This window comes from Ochotona curzoniae, unplaced genomic scaffold (genome assembly GCF_017591425.1).
Source record: "Ochotona curzoniae isolate NIBS_2020 unplaced genomic scaffold, NIBS_Ocur_1.0 contig_1274, whole genome shotgun sequence".
NCBI classification, from domain to species: Eukaryota; Metazoa; Chordata; class Mammalia; order Lagomorpha; family Ochotonidae; genus Ochotona; species Ochotona curzoniae.
This window is the reverse complement of record NW_024465023.1, coordinates 7,383,150-7,395,933: the sequence shown is the minus strand read 5'-3', so window position 1 is coordinate 7,395,933 and position 12,784 is coordinate 7,383,150.

The following is a 12,784-nucleotide window of genomic DNA, read 5'->3' as shown; positions in this document are numbered from 1 at the left end:
CTGGTAATGCTTTCTTTTCCTCATTAATTCTGCTGTTGCCTTGTGACGGTTTTCTCCTGACAGACAGCCTGGAACCTGTCAGAATGGAATCACAGAATGGGGGTGGAGACAGTACTCTTTTCTGTAGACAAAGTACCATTTTACTCTGAGCAATGAGCCTGTGCTCAGGTTTCTAACAAGGTGCCAAGCTCCGCTTTCCTATGACCAATCTTTCGAAGTTCAGATGAATTGCTCTCCATCACACCCCCACCTGCCCCAATACTGGAACAGTAATGCTTCTGGTTCCTGTGATTTGTGCAGGGTGAAGTCCCATGAAAAAGATGGGCTTTTTTCCAAAGATGGCTTTCAAAGGACACAGGATACAAGCACTCTCAGTCTGGCCTTAAACTTTTATGTTAAACAGAGAAAAAGTTAGTCCATGCTTTAATTTCTATATTTTCAAGATAGAGACTTTTTACGCCAGTAGGGTGCTGAATGTAGGCCACAAAGGTGTAGGTGAAATACCCAGTTACTTATAGAAGGGTATGTTCTTGACTCAACTTGAAGGTATGTTCAACAGCATAGAGTTAGAAGGAAAAGCCTGCTATAGCTTACTGCTCAGAAACCACTGACCCAGATAGCATATTGCTGGGAACTGAGCCAAACAGAATTATTTTAAATGCATTTATTAAAAAATTATTAAGTAATATATGTTAGTCATTATTCTAGGACCTGAATTTACTGTAGCATGGGAGAAATTGATACTAGACAAGAAATGTAACTCAGTACTTTAGATATTCATAAATGACAATAAACAGCTTTGGACAACAAAAAGTAGGACAGCATTCTTATGTAGACATTTCCACATTTTGGTTTTTATGTAATTGTATTAATTGTCCTGCATTTGTTAATCAACTAAAACAATAAATACAAATATTATGAGGCAAGACATGTCAATATTTATGAAATAATGCTAAGTAGAAACAGTAGAATCAGGTTGTATAAGCATGATTTTAGCTATGGAAAAAACTTTTTGTGCACATAAAAGACTAAAAGGGATCTAGAGAAATAAAAACAGCTGTACTCAGGTTGGGGAATTATGGGTAAACCTAGACCTATTATTAAATATATTAAGACTGTGTTGATAGCACATTGTTTAAATTGAAACTATCCTATCTTACCCTATTAGGGTAAGAAAAATAGAAGATGGGAACACAGTGGTAGCCTAAATGCCGAGTCAGAACTGCAATGGGGAAACTAACTTCTGTGTCACTTCTGAGTTCTTGGGAATGAACTTGGTCACCCAAAATGATAAGCCTCAGAGTTCTTCCCCTAAGCCAGAGCTGAAACTTAAGACTGTGCACAAGGTACACTGCACAACTTGGGGAGTGCCATTCACACTGCAGAACACATGATGGTTTTGCCTAAAATTGTAGAGCACATACATTGCAAAAATTATATATTGTAGCCATGCCAAGAGCCAGTAATCTAATATTAACAGCTGTGTGATTTGGGGGATGTATAGTACACGTAGTACTTCCCAGAGTATAAAAGCTATATTGAATTGTAGTTCATATAGCATTCAGCTTACCCCATTGAAAGTGTGCCATCCAGTGGTTTTAGTATATGCAGATTTTGGACCATGTTCATAACCCCATAAACAAATCCTGTATCCTGAGGCTGGAATTGTGGTGCAGTAAATTTAGCAGCCATATGAAACACAGGCATTCCATATCAGATCACTGGTTCATGTCCTGTCTTGAACTTCCAACCCAGCTCCCTGATGTGTGTGTGGGAAAGCAGATGATGGCTCATGTGCTTGGACTCCTGGCCATCCGAGTAGGAGACACTGATTGAATTGCAGGCTCCTGGTTTGGGCCTGGCTCAGCCCCACCTGTTGTGGCCATTTCAGGGGTAAACCAGTGGGTAGAAGATTTCCTTCTCTTTGTCTCTTCTTGTTACTCTGCCTTTCAAATAAATAAATTTTATAAACAAATCCTGTGTCATATTCTTTCACTATATCTGGGCCTCACATTCCTCAATTTCTATATAACCACCACTGGGGCATTACTATTTTTCTATAATTTTGACTCCTATGGATATCTTAGGCAAATGGAAGAAACAATATGTGGTATTCTATGACTATCTTTTTCCTCTTGGCATAATGTTCTTTTTTTAAAAAAAAAGATTTATTTTATTTTTATTGGAAAGGCAGATATACAGAGAGGAGAGACAGAGAGGAAGATTTTCATCTGATGATTCACTCCCCAGGCAGCCACAACGACTGGAGCTGAGCCAATCCGAAGCCAGGAGCCTCTTCTGGGTCTCCCACGCGGGTGCAGGGTCCCAAGGCTTTGGGCCGTCCTCGACTGCTTTCCCGGGGCCACAGGCAGGGAGCTGGAAGGGAAGCGGGGCTGCCGGGATTAGAACCGGCGCCCATATGGGATCCCGGGCGTGCAAGGCGAGGACCTTAACCACTGTGCCACCGCGCCAAGCCTGGCATAATGTTCTTTTTTTTTTTTTAAAGATTTATTTTTATTATTTTTTTATTGGAAAGGCGGATATACAGAGAGGAGAGACAGAGAGGAAGATCTTCTGTCTGATGATTCACTCCCCAAGTGAGCGCAACGGCCAATGCTATGTTGATCCGAAGCCAGGAGCCTCTTCTGGGTCTCCCACGCAGGTGCAGGGTCCCAAAGCCTTGGGCCGTCCACAGACAGGGAGCTGGAAGGGAAGTGGGGCTGCCGGGATAGAACCGGCGCCCATATGGGATCCCGGGTGTGCAAGGCGAGGAACTTAACCACTTGCGCCACCGCGCTGGGCCCCCGGCACAATGTTCTTAAGGATAATCCAAATTACAGCATGTCAGATTGACTTCTATGTTTCCTCTTAATGTTTTTTTATAATGTCAACTTTTTTTATTTTTTGCTTTGCAATTATTTTTTTAAAAGGTTTATTTATGGGCCTGACGTGGTAGACTAGCAGCTAAAGTCTTCGCCTTGAACACGCCTGGATCCCATATGGGTACTGGTTCTAATCCTCGCTGCCCTGCTTCCCATCCAGCTCCCTGCCTGTGGCCTGGGAAAGCAGTTAAGGACGGTCCAAAGCCTTGGGACCCTGTACCCGCATGGGAAACCAGGAAGAGGCTCTGGGCTTCTGGCTTTGGCTATTGTGGTCACTTGGGGAGTGAAACAGTGGGCGGAAGGTCTTCCTCTCTGTCTCTCCTCCTCTCTGTACATCTGGCTTTGTAATAAAAATGAATAAATCTTTTTTTTTTAAAAAAAGGTTTATTTCTTTGAAAGTATTTAAAAGGCAGAGCTACAGCATGAGAGTGGGGGGGGGGGTTAGGAGAGGGAGGGCAAAGGAAAGAGAAACAGAGAGATTTTTCATCCACTAGGTCACTCCCCAAATGGCCAGATCTGAGTCAGGCCAAAGCCAGGAGTTAGGAGCTTCTCCTGGATCTCCCATGCGGGTAGAGAAGACTAAACACTTGGGCCAATTTGCTGTGCTCTCTCACGTATATAAGCAGAGAGCTGAACCCGAAGAGGAGCACCCAGGGCTTAAAACAGCCCCAGTTGGGTTGCCAGCATCACAGGCTATGCTACAGCACTGGCCCTTGGAGTTATTTGTAGTGTACAGTGAGATGAGATCCAGAGTCATTTGCTTACATATAGACATTCAGTTGTCTCAGTGTGATTTGTTGGAAAGAATATCCTTTCACCACTAAATTGCTTCAGTACTCTTGTCAAAAGTTACTTGCATGTTCATATTACCCAAACTAATCTATATATTTAATGCAATTCTAATCAAAATACCGATGCTATTCTTTTCAGATATAGAAAAGCGATGCTGAAATTCATAGGGAAACACAAGAGACACTGAACAGCTAAAACAATCCTGACATCAAAAACAAAGCTGGCGGCATCACAGTAACAGACGTCAAGACGTACTACAGGGCTGTTATGATCAAAACAGCCTGGTACTGGCATAAAAACAGAAACTAAGATCAATGTAACAGAATATAAATCCAAGAAATGAACTCACACATCTATGGCCAACTTCCTCTTGACAAGTGAACCCAAAACAAGTCAGGAAGAAAAGACAGTTTCTTCAACAAATGGTTCTAGAAAATTGGATCTACGCATGCAGAAGTTAAAAACAAAATCCTCATCTTTCACCTTACACAAAAATCAATTGCAAATGGATCAAGGTTCTAAATCTATGACCTGACACCATTAAATTACTGGTTGAAAGCTTTGGCAACACTCTGTAAAACACAAGTGTAGGCAAAAACTTCATGGAAAAGATTCCAAAAGTACAGATAATCAAAGCAAAAGTAAGCAAATGGGATTACATCAAACGAAGAAGCTTCTGGACTGCAAAGAAAATTGTCAATAAAGTGAGGAGGCAGCCAACAGAATGGGAGAAACTATTTGCAAACCACACAACAGATACAGGACTAATATTTAGGGTTTATAAAGAACTCCAGAAACTTAACAATAGCAGAACAACAATCCAGTATGAAATGGGAAAAGGACATGTCCAGGCAATTTCAAAACATGGCATTCAAATGGACAACAGACGTATGAAGAAAAGCTCAACTTCTCTAGCCATCAGGAAAAAGCAAATTAAAACCACAATGAGGTTCCTCCTCCCCCCATTGAGAATAGCAATTATATAAAGCCCACAATAAATGCTGGCAAGAATGAGAGGACAAAGGTACCTTGGTGTACTGTTGGTGGGAAAGTAAACTAGTGCCACCATCCTGGAAGACAGTATGGAGATATCTCAGATGTCTGAAAATAGATCTGGCATATAGTCTAGCCATCCCACTCCTGGTAATATATCCCAGGAAATGAAATCTGCATATAAGCAAGTTATCTATAATCCCATGTTTATAGTAGTACAACCACCATAATCTCTGTGAGATTAACATACCAGGACTTAACTGCTGTGTACAATGTGCATCAACCTTCCTAATAGTAGGGTTTCCGTTTTTATCTTAGGTTTATTTTATATTGTTTGTTTTCTTTACTTGCTATGTCATGATACCCTTTTTATGCAGAAAAGTTAAGCTTGTTGCAAATGAATATGCTATTGTAATGATTTGAAAAAAAGACATGAGGGAGATGGGGAGAGAGGAACCTCTATGCTTCTAAAACTGTACTGTGAAAAATGTGAAATCTCATTTTAAATAAATTGAGAAAAAGTAAATACAAAAGAAAAGGCAGCTGCATAATAGCATCAAAAGACCAGAATCAAGATTCACAATGTTTTGGTTAAACACAACTAGAAATATGCCTGTGTTTACTGTGAAACTCTTAGCCTGGAGAAAATGATTACATTGAATCTTTAGTCTCCTTTTAAAGGGGCACCACTGTAAAGTTAAAAATAAGCAGTCACAGGTCTGGTGCAATGGCTCAATGGTTAAATCCTCACCTTACAAGTGCTGGAATCCAATATGGGCACTGGTACTAATCTTGGATACTCTTCTTTCCATCCAGCTTCCTGCTTGTGGGCAAGTAGTAGGGAATGGCCTAATGCCTTGGGACCCTGCACCCACATGGGAGACCCACAAGAAGGTCCTGGTTCCTGGCTTTAGACTGACTCAGCTCTAGCCATTATGTTCATTTGGGGAGTGAACCAGTGGATGGAAGATCTTTGTCTCTCATCTCCATAAATCTGATCTACCTTTTGAATACAAATAAATAAATCTTTAAAAGAAAAAGAAAGTCACTGTTTATAAAGCAATACTGTTAAAATACACTTTGTTGTTCTCACAAGGCAACCTGCTAGGATCAGACATATTTTTAACAGGTTAAAATGATATTAAAAATCACTTATAAATGTTGGTATTCATTTCTGGACTCTCAATTTTATTCCATTCATCTAAAAAATTTTTTTTATTTATTTTTTGTTTGAAAGAGTTACAGAGAAAAAAGGCACACACAGAAAGAAATCTTCCATATGTTGGTTCACTCTCCAAATGGCTGCAATGACCAGAGCTGGGATGCTCTAAAACCAGGAGCCAGGATCCTCTGCTGAGTTTCCAACATAGGTAGAAAGCCCAAGGACTTGAGCCCATCTCTGCTTCATTCCCAGGACACTAGCAGGGAGCTGGATTGTAAGTGGAGCTGCTAGGGCTCTAATTGGCACTCATTTGGGATGCTGGTGCCATAAACAAAGGTTCTGTCTGCAATGTCATGTTGCCAACCACAGTTCCATGAATCATATATCTATCATTATTACAGTGTCATATTGCAGCTTTGAATTCAGTAAGTATGATGCTTCCAACTTTGTTGTTCTTTACCCAGATTTTTTTAGCTTATTCTGGGCTGAGTTTCCACATGAATTTAAGAATTATCTTGTTAATTTCTGCAAAGAAGTTACCTTAAATTTTTACTGAATTTCCACTGAATCTATAGGTCACTTTGATGAATAGTATCATTAACATTATATTAAGTTTCCCAATCCATGAGCATCACATTTCCCTATTATTTCAGATATTCTTTCATGTCTTTCAACATTTTAGACTTTCATCATAAAAATATTGAGCATTAACTGGGGCCCAGTGCAGTGACCTAGCAGCTAAAGTCCTCGCCTTGAACCTGCTAGGATCCCATTTGGGAGCCAGTTCTAATTCCAGCAGCTCCACTTCCCATCCAGCTCCCTGCTTGTGGCCTGGGAAAGCAGTTGAGGACGGCCCAAAGTCTCGGCACCTGTACCCATGTGGGAGACCTGGAAGAGCTCCAGGCTCCTGGCTTTGGGTCAGCTCAGCAGCAGCCATGGCAGTCACTTGGGGAGTGAATCATTGGATAGAAGATCTTCCTCTCTGTCTCTCCTCCTCTGTATATGTACCTGATTTTGCAATAAACATAAAATAAATCTTTAAAAAATATTGAGCATTAATTGGATTTTTGGAGTTTTAGAATACACAGATGGAGAGAATATAGAATTCTATTTGGCCAACACAATAGATGACGAGATGAAGAATTGGTTATTCTGTAAAGACAACTGACCTGCATAAGCCATTTTTCTTTTAACTGTATGCTGTATGTGGGAGCTTGGTAAGCCTGGGAGCCAACTTCCTCATTTTTAAAGATTTTATTTGTTTATTTGAAATTCAGAGTTAGAGAAATAGTGACCGAGATGGAGAGAGAGAGAGAGAGAGAGAGAGAGAGAGAGAGAATTTTCCATCCATTGTTTTGCTTCGCAAGCGGCCATCAAGACAGAGGCTGGACCAGAGGCTGAAGCCAGGATCCTAGAACTCCATCAAGATCTCCCTTGTGAATAACAGCAATCCAATTACTTGGTCCATCTTCTGCTGCTTTCCAAGGCTCATTAGCAGAAAACTAGAAGGGAAGTAGTGCAGCAGGCAGGACTAGAATCTATGCTCAGATAAGATCCTGGCACCACAGACACTGGCTTAACCAGCTATACCACAGTGCTGGTCCCAGAATCCCCATTTTCAAAGTTAAGCAAAAGAAAATATTGTGAGATTTCCATGAGAAGATGTAGCTATAATGTCGACTGGAGTATTGCTTCATGTTATATTAACAATATTGCTACTTTTCCCTTTCTGTTCTTATTAATGATCCTATAAAACACTAATTATTATTACAGAGTAAAAAAACCCTTTCATCTCTATCTTAAATTTTCTGAGTAATCAATAGCAATACTTCTGGTTTGTCTGATATGGAATATACAATTTCAGCTTTATGAAACTGACCCTTCAAATTCTCTGGGATACAAGATCAGTGCACACAAAGCAATTGAACTTCTTGCCATTAATACCTTTTAAAGTATAATTAAACAATTGCATTTACAATAGCAGCCAAAAAATTAAATAATTAAGAATGCATTTATTCAAGAGGTATGACTTGTAAACTGAAAACTACAACATGTTTTTGATACATGTAAAGATTTAAGTGGGATTTAATTTTAAAATGGCCAATATGCAGACTCAACGTCATTAGTCATAAGGGGAATGCAAGTCAAACCAAAATGAGATGACTGAAAACCTCTAAGATGGCCATTATGAAACAGATTAGAACAAGCATGGGTGAAGATGTGCACAAGTTTGAGCTATAATATACTGGTTCAGTCACTCAGTAAATATAAAATGGTTCAGCCTGGTGATTCCTCATAAAGTGAAACCTAGAGTTATATGTCTCAGCAATTTCAGTTCTAGGCATATGCCCAAGAAAAATGAAAACATATGTCAACCTAAAAGCATGTGCTCAAATGTTTACAGCAACATTATTTATCATATCTCAAGGTAGAAGCAACCCAACTGTTCATCGGCGAAATGGATGAATGTGGTACAAATAAATGAATAAGTATGATTTGGAAATAAAAGGGAATGAAATAGTAACACATGCTGAAACAGGAACCTTAACAATATCATGCTGTGTGAAAGAAGCCAGCCATAAAATACTACATGTATGGTTCGTTCATATGTCAGAATAGACCAATCTACACAGACAGAAAACAGATTTCCAGTTGCAGTTAGTAGCCAGAGACAGGGAAAGTCGAGAATGACTGCAAATGGGTATGGGATTTCTTTATGGGGTGACGAAAATGGTTTAAAATTAGTTGCACTGATGACTGTAAAACTGTGAGTTTACTGAAAACAGAGTTGTTACACTATAATGGGTGAACTGTGTGGTATGGGATTGTATCTGAAAGCCCAGCTTCCAACACAAATGAAAAACAATGAAATAGAAAGTCCCCTGGAGCAGAGCTGTGGAGCAGGGAATTAAGCAGGTAAGTGTAATTCATAAAGGCTTAAATTCTGGAAAGCAGCGCTATGGTTTTATATTACTACAGCGTACATGTTTAATACAGTTTCTGTATGCAGCCAAAGTTAAGGGGAATTATGGTAAAAATGAAGGCAAGCTCTGTGAACCGAATCCTTCATTCATTTGCAACTATGTAGAAGAGAAAGCTTAGACAATCATGGAAGCCTTCACAAATCTAGTCACGTGACAGATCCATCAAACTGAGTTGTGCAGGTGACTTGACACCTGGTCAGAAACTTGTTTTGTTCAGATGTGCTGAGGTTTTCACCTAGCTCACAACCAGGCCTGGAGAAGCCAAGTCTATTCCAGATAGCCCAGAAATTCCAGCATCTCAGGATGGCAACCCAACTAGAAGGTTGTGCAGCTCAGGTGCTTTCTCTAAGGACCTCTTAGGACTACTGAGAGCAACATCACAATTGGAGTCATTATTTGAATCTCAAAGTCATGAACTCAAAGTCCTGGACATTTTTTTTTTCAGTGATTCTTTTCCTCACAATAAAATTTCAATGTCTAATTTTGATCCTAATCTAGAAGCAAATTCTGGCTGTCAGTATTGTCCCTGTCTGACTATAAATGGAGTAAATGGTAAACTAAATCTAGTTTTTGATTTGCTCTTCAGGAAACTGGCAATAAAATAAAACGCTTTAGATTACATCAATCTCCCCCAGGAAGCCAGTCTGAATTAAATCACCTGCTTCCACGTGTTAAAGGTCAATCTAGCAATTAGATTTGCCTTCTGAAATAGCTTAACCCCACCAGAAATGCACACAAGATGTTAAAATCCAGTGCTTTTCATTCTAGGACTCCTTGTGGCCACTATCATGAAATCACAGATGGGTTTATATGGGGGAAAATTTCTCCCAGAGAAATGTTGAAAACCTTTTGGGAAGAAAAAAAACTTTTGCTCTCAGTCTGGCCACCCCTCTGATCTGTGGAGTTCTGTAAAGAAGCCTTGGCTGCTACCAATCATCAGTTATTAATCATCTTCCCATGTTAAGAACCCTGTTAAAGCAAGCCAGTCCAAGTCAAGTCTCCCCAAGCACTTTTACACACAGGTAATGGGCAGGAGTGGATTGCTAAAATAGGAAGGTCCTACCTAGGCAGCATTCCTGAAGTTAATGGTAAGAAAGGCTTCAGTACATTTTGCTGCTGTTGTTCAGAAAGACACTATAATAGGTTATCAAGATGACAAAGGACATGTTGAAAATGCAAACTCCTGGACCACATTCTCATAGACTGATTCAGTAGGTTCAGAGGTGGCTGGCCTATGAATATGCATTCTACATAATCCTCAATAGGGACTCGAATGCAGGAGTTCCTGCAACAAAAAAAGCCACTATTTCTAAAAGGATGAAGGTTCTAGATGCCAAAGATTGGGGAATATTCACAATAACAGACTCAGTGCTGGAGCTTTTGCAAGGTCTCTTCCAACAGCCAATAATTATTGAATATTTGACTCTATGCCAAGTATTATCTAAGGTCTATTATATACATTGTCATTCATTCCCTACAATCTTGTGGATAGTATCTTCACTCTACAGATGAAGATATTAAGGAAGAGTGAAAAGTAATTAACTTGCTCTAAGGCTTCTAGGTACCAAGTAGCAGATAATCTGGTGCTTAAACTTGGAGGCATCACCAGTTTATCATGCTGTTGTAACACATGATTTTCTGTTATCATTTGGTACTCTCGGAGCATGCCAAGTGGTAGGATGGGGAGAATTGTTGCAGCAACAGACTACTGTAACCAAGATGGACCTTTAGCCACCTGAGTTCACAATACGGAAACGGAGGCCCTTCTGAACATCTAAGCAAATGACTTTAAAGAGGCCTCATCGCTTCATAATGTATGCACTTACTTTCACAGTGGAATCTTCTATTTCTTCCCTTTATTCCTTCTTCACTCAATCTGTGTATGAATCATCGTCCCTTTCACTCCTTGCAAAACACCTTTGCAACCATTCCAGCCTTGAAAGACTGCTGCAGAACTTGTGAATCATTTTTGCCTTGCCCCTTCTCTGCAAGGTCACTCAGTAGGATAACTTCTATGTCTGCCCAAGTGGAAAATTATTCTGGCGCCCCAACTTCATCTGAACAGAGATTGGGTTGTGATTTGTTTTCAATTATTATCTACTTGCTTTAGATGAAAACCTTTGTGATCTGCTTTTACTACAACCATTTTCTTGTTCTTGCTTAGTTTAGTATTTCTAGATTAGCTACCAGAGTGACAATCATGATAATAGTGCCCTAGAGATTAAAAAAAAAACAAGCAAACAAACAAAAACAAAACAAAACAAGCTGGAATGGCTCCTATACATAACCTAACAATAACATCGGGCACAAGGGCATTTCCCCTTCGTGCTGACAAGAGCCTCTCCCAAAGGCATTGCAGATTAACGGCATGCTCCAGACCGAGAAGACAAGGCAGCCCTGTGCTTGTTGGGAGGAGGGGTCCTTGTCCCTCCCTGATCACACGGAGGAGCTCACCTGCAATGAGCCACCTGGGTGGTCTCTGAAGCATTTTCTTTTCGTTTCAACAGGGCTCCAATTAAATAGCAATAATATTACTTTGAGTGCCCAATGTCACTCAAAGTGTTTTGTGTTTTTCTTTCCTTTCTTTTCTTTTTTTTTTTTTTTTAGAAATAACTGATTTGAAACTCAGAAAATGCTCTATGAGGGAGCTACCATTGTTCTCCCTCTGCCAAAAGAAAGCTACAATTGCTCTTCCCAAGGATAAAAAAGCTGAGGAACACAAAGGCTTAGAGGCATACACAAAAACCCAATCAATGGGATAACTATTTTCCCTCATCCCATTGATCCTGCAGGATAGCAACAGCAGCTTGTTACACATTTGTAGGTAGCATACCTCTTAATCATCCCAACAGCTTAGGAGGTATTCTGCAATTTGCTGGTTCTTCAAGTATGCGTCAGGTGCAACAAGGTCAGGGTACATTTCCCACGGTCAGGCACTCAAGAGTACAGCAGTAATGCCAACCAGGCAGCGTGTTGCAAAAGCCAGCATGAATAGCTAACATTGTACCACCCTATCAAGAGCTTCAGCCACAAATGTAATGGACTTTTTTGCCCCTCAACCCATAAAGATAAGACTGCTTAGCTGCGATGGAAATGTGTATACATTGAAATGGGATCTTGTTTCAAAGTAGTCATGGACAAGTAACAACTTTTCTTGGGCTCAGACAGATCATCTGTAAAAACGGGATGAAAGTAATACACACCTGTCCCAGTATACAGTGCACATAAGGAGAAAGGCAGTTTCAGAAAGAGAAGGAAGGGCGATGGAAGGAAACAGAGAGGGGGAGGAGGAGAGAGTGACAGAGCTCTTTCATCTACTAGTTCACTCCCCAGATGGCTGCAGCAGCCAGGGTTGTTGGGCCAGACCAGCAAAGCCAGGAGCCAGCAACTTATCGAGGTCTTCTCCCATGCAGTTAGCAGGGGTCGAAGAACTTGAGCCATCTGCCATTGCTCTCCCAGGCCACAAGCACAATGCCTGCCCTGCTTGAATGCTAACAAAAAAAAAATATATTTTATTTACTTGAAAGAGTCATGGAGGGAGCAATGGAGTAGGAGGTCTATGCACTAGAAGCTAGGGCTGTGCCAAGCTCAGTCCAGGAGCCAAGAAAGCCTGGTTTACCATGTGGATAGCAGGGGCCACTGTACTTGGGTGAGATTCCACTGCCTTCCCAGGCTGTTCAGCAGGGAGCTGGATCACAGAGCCGCCAAGCTTAAGGCACTGTGCACAATGCCAATCCCAAGCTTGACTCTTCCATTGCCTCCAAAGTTCACGTTGAAATTTCATTACCAGGCCCGGTGCAATGTCTCAATTGGCTAATCCTCTACTCTAATTGCTGTGATTCCATATGGGTGCTGGTTCGTGTTCTGGCTGCTTCACTTCTGATCCAGCCGCCAGCCTGTGGCCTGGGGAAGCAGCAGAGGATGACTCACAGCCTTGGGACCCTGCAGCCACGTGGGAAACCTGGAAGAAG